We start from the raw sequence: 4,132 nt of genomic DNA, 5'->3' as shown, positions 1-4,132 counted from the left end.
ATAATACAAGAAAGACCTGAGTTGAGCTGAAAGCTGAGATGTCATGCATGTTCTATGTATTTCCTTTACTAATATTGGTTAATAGAAAGTGGCCTTTTATTCGGATTCTAAAAATTCAGTTATATTTATAATTATTAACATTATGAATGCTACTTATTTTAATGTGATGAAGGAAGACGAGTAAGAGAGAATCAATAGTACAGAGGTTAAATTTTAAAAAGTAAAAAAAATGTTTTCAAGAACCAGTGCACTAGGATTATGATGAGGAGCAGTAGTTTTAGAGTAAGTTTTTATTTTTTATTTTTATTTTTACTTTATTTTTATTTTTTTATTTTAGACGAGGCAACCCTTGGTTGACCTCACAGACTGCAAGTACCTTGTCAGCTTACAATCCCTTATTTTTTTGTTTTTTACTCCTGCAGCACCTGGTCTTCTTAGGTGTCCCCATCCAAGTACTAACCAGGCCCGACCATGCTTAGCTTCCGAGATCAGATAGGATCGGGCTTATTCAGGATAGCATGGCTGTAGACTAGATTAAGTTTTTAGATTTCTCTGAATCTTAATTATGGACCAGAAGTTTAAGTTTTGGAGCAGGAAATTTTGAAAACAAAATTTATTTACTATCTGAACTATATGAAGAAATAGTTAGAAACATTATTATATTCAATTTTTTAATTTATTTCAACATGATGAGTTAATAGTTTTATCACAAATGACCTTTAAAAAAATAGCTGTTGCTCTGAACTTTTGTCCCTCTACATGTCTTTGCAAGGAGAGCTTTCGAAGGGAAGAGTCTTAAATCTGTCTGATAGTAAAACATCCTGATCCGTTTTCGTTTTCCTACGTCTCCAGGCGTTGTCAGCTGTTAAACTTGTGCTAGCTGACTGCTGGCTCCACATGCTGTGCTGATCCTTTTGTTTAACTGGCATTTCTTTTAGCTTCCCCACTTAAACTAGCTATCCAAATCTTATAGGTCAACCAGATAGTTTGCCTTATCGTGAGCTCACCTGAAACCTCTTCTGAGGTAGGGCCTATGATTTCATGACAAATAGTCACCTCAGTGGGGAGCTGCAGAGCTCACCTCTATCTTCCAGGGGTTAACAGTAACCTATAATAATAATTTGGTGACACAAAATGCTTCTTTTTATGCATTACCTATTTCCAGACGCCTAATTTAGGTTTGTATCAAAATGGTATCACAAACAGTACAGCTTCCTGCTGAGAAGCAAAGTGCTACTGAGAGACTTTCTGTTTTTCTTTTGGTGGCATCTGGGAGGGGTGAGGAAACACTAGTGGGGGGCTGGAGGGTGTGAAGCAATTGTCAGTCGCTTATAATGTAGCTGGAACAAGCTGTGGTGGAGAATAGTTTTCAAAGGGAGAATAGCTTTATGGAATTGTATCAGGAACTGAACTTTCTTCTGTTGTACTTGATATGAGGCAAATTTTAGAACAAGGAAAACAGCAGAAGTGGTTGCAACAAATACCTTATTTTTCTGTGTTATTTTCATACTTCATGCTCTACCAACAGTGACAGCACCTACCCAGGTGTAAATACAAACATAATAATACAGTGTTGGGAAAGTTTTAAACTTCAAGAGTCTGTTCAAAGTTTTAATTCCTCATCACAGAATCCCTGCCTGTGCCAGAGTCAGTCCAATCAGAAGAGCAAGCAAAGTTAATCTGCCAGCGTGTCCCATCTTTACCCTTTTACTCTATTTTTAAATCGCTAGTACCTACTCCAAACATGCTAGGCTCTTCTGTTGTCCTAGTTCTTTTCACAAAAGAAAGCAAATGCAAATTTATCTTAATTTTTCTTAACTATACCCAGGAGTATTGGTACTTTAAATAGAAACTTATGAAGGGTTGTTTTTTCCTAAGTGTTTAGAGTTTCTGACTCTGCTGGTACTGTGAGAGGGAATATATGACAATATTATTTTTTAGAAGGGGTCTCCCAATGAGCCCCCAATTCATACCTCATAGGCTAAATTACCATTAACAACTAAGCCAGGAGCTAATTTTAGCCCAAATATGGGATGGTAAATGACCTGCGTTTTGAAAATTCAGAGATAGAGGTATTCGTGCATTTCCATGTGGTTTAAACTCCATGGCAACTTTCAGCTTTGCCCTTTGCCTTAACTGCCCAGTTTTTGTACCTGGTAAAGGGATGGGAAAACCTCAGGCAGTTGGGCAAATTGTCAAGAACTCCATCCCAGAACTTTAACTCTGGCTCCCGCTTCAACGTTTTGCTCTTGCATGTTTTCTGAGAGTGCAAGGTTTTTCTTGGCCTGCTGCTTCCCCAAGCGGCTAGCCCTCAGCCTCTTCCCTGTACTCTGGGGATATGTTCTCAGAACGCCCATTTCCCAGCTGCCCCTGGGAGCACCACAAAGGAGCAGCTGTCCTTGCTTTCCCACTCCGCCTCTAAGGAGAGGCTTGGGTGCAGGCTTCTGTCACATACTTAATCTGTGCATCTCAAGCACAGTTTGCTCAACTCTGCATTTTTGCCTCAGTGAAAACATGTTGAACGTATTCATATAGGTGTTCATCTTGGGGTTACACTACCACGTAGGGGTAATAGGTGTGGTTTCTCTTTTCAAGGACTGTTTTTAAGAGTATTTAATGGCTATTGGAAAAAGATTAATTTTAAAAAATGTGCCGTAACATGCTCGTGGCATTCTCTTTGATTCTTTAAAAAGCTGTGTAAAAACCAGAATTTTAGGAGTTTCTACCATAAAGACTGCTTTCAGACACATTATATCTATTTCCTGATTTAACTGACTGCGATTTATTTTGTAAACGTTACCCTCTCAAAGCAGGAAGACTTTCTACCGCCATTGTCTAGAGTTTGGTCACTTTTTTTAGGGATTACTCAGATCTTCCTTGTAATAGCAGCTCCCTGAAGAAAAGCAAAAATAACAAAATAAAATAAAGTAAAATAAAATAAATAAAATAACAAGCTTCAACTGCAGCTTTTGTCCCATTTAAATTGCAATGGATAATGTTGAAAAATTGTAAGTGGGGTGATGATGTAAGATAGACTTTTAGCTCTCTTTTCAAAGTTTCTTCCAATTTTTGTGCTTATTTCAAAACCTTTACCTAGAATGAGAAGGCATTCATGTTGTTTAATGTCCTTTGTCTTTGTGTTTTTTAATTTTTTATTTATTTATTTTATTTTATTTTTTTTTATAATGATTGGTGGGTAGAAATGTGCCAGGGCCATGCTTTGGGATCTGAGCCTCCTTTGGACCCCATAGGATGTCAATGGACTCATTAAGATTTAGCCAAGTTTTATGCATTATTCATAATATACATTCACAGCGTGCACACTAACGACCGTCTCCTGTGTCTGCTTAGTCAGAACCATTTGCATGCTGTATTATGGAACCATAATACAGAATGCATTTAGCCACATTTTCTGTATTATCCTTAATACATAGTCATCATATTCTGTTATGGGTATGTGGTGAATGTGTTTAAACAATAGCATGCACTTGTACATTATGATTCCATAAAAACAAATGTATAATAAAACTCTTGATGGAAGTAATTATTGCATATGTGCAATAATAGTTTCTAAAAAAGCCTTCATATTATTTCTAGTTTGCTTTTATTGTTTGATTATCTAGTTATTTGTTTTATGTTGTTTTATGCCTGCTGGACTGATGTCCTGAAAATTTTAATTTTGAAAACAGCATACCTTCTTTATCCCTCTCATATCTTACTTCATTAGTTTCCCTAAATGAGTATTTAAAAATATAATATTTAAAAGAGACCAAATGATTAGGAAAAGCATGTTTCCTAACTACCAATTAAAGATCTGTAGGGTATTTGTTATAAAGAGCCTATGTTCCATGTAGCAACAAGGACTGTGTTATATATGTAAGAAATTAACATTGGATTATAAAGATCAAATTATCTTAGAAATCTAAGAGAGATTCTGAGTTCTAAAGTCAACAATGATGTTAATTCACTTATGGAATTGCCACTTTATCTTTTTATCTCAGACATCTTGCTTGCAAAATGGAAATGACTGCTGTTTAATAGGATATCAGATACATTGTCTTTTTTTTTTTTAATTAATTTGGAACAGAAAGAAACAATCTAGAAATGTACCTCTGTCACAGATGTGAAGAAA

General features: G+C 36.0%; 1 pseudogene; it reads right to left on the bottom strand.

Moving 5' to 3' along the window:
- Positions 1-413: 413 nt before the first annotated feature.
- On the bottom strand, positions 414-530 carry LOC111741837 (annotated as a pseudogene).
- Positions 531-4,132: the final 3,602 nt, after the last annotated feature.

The sequence above is a fragment of the Pteropus vampyrus genome, unplaced genomic scaffold (genome assembly GCF_000151845.1).
Source record: "Pteropus vampyrus isolate Shadow unplaced genomic scaffold, Pvam_2.0 Scaffold82, whole genome shotgun sequence".
Classification (NCBI taxonomy): Eukaryota; Metazoa; Chordata; class Mammalia; order Chiroptera; family Pteropodidae; genus Pteropus; species Pteropus vampyrus.
Note: the sequence above shows the minus strand (reverse complement) of the source record. Positions and strands in the feature narration are given on the sequence as shown.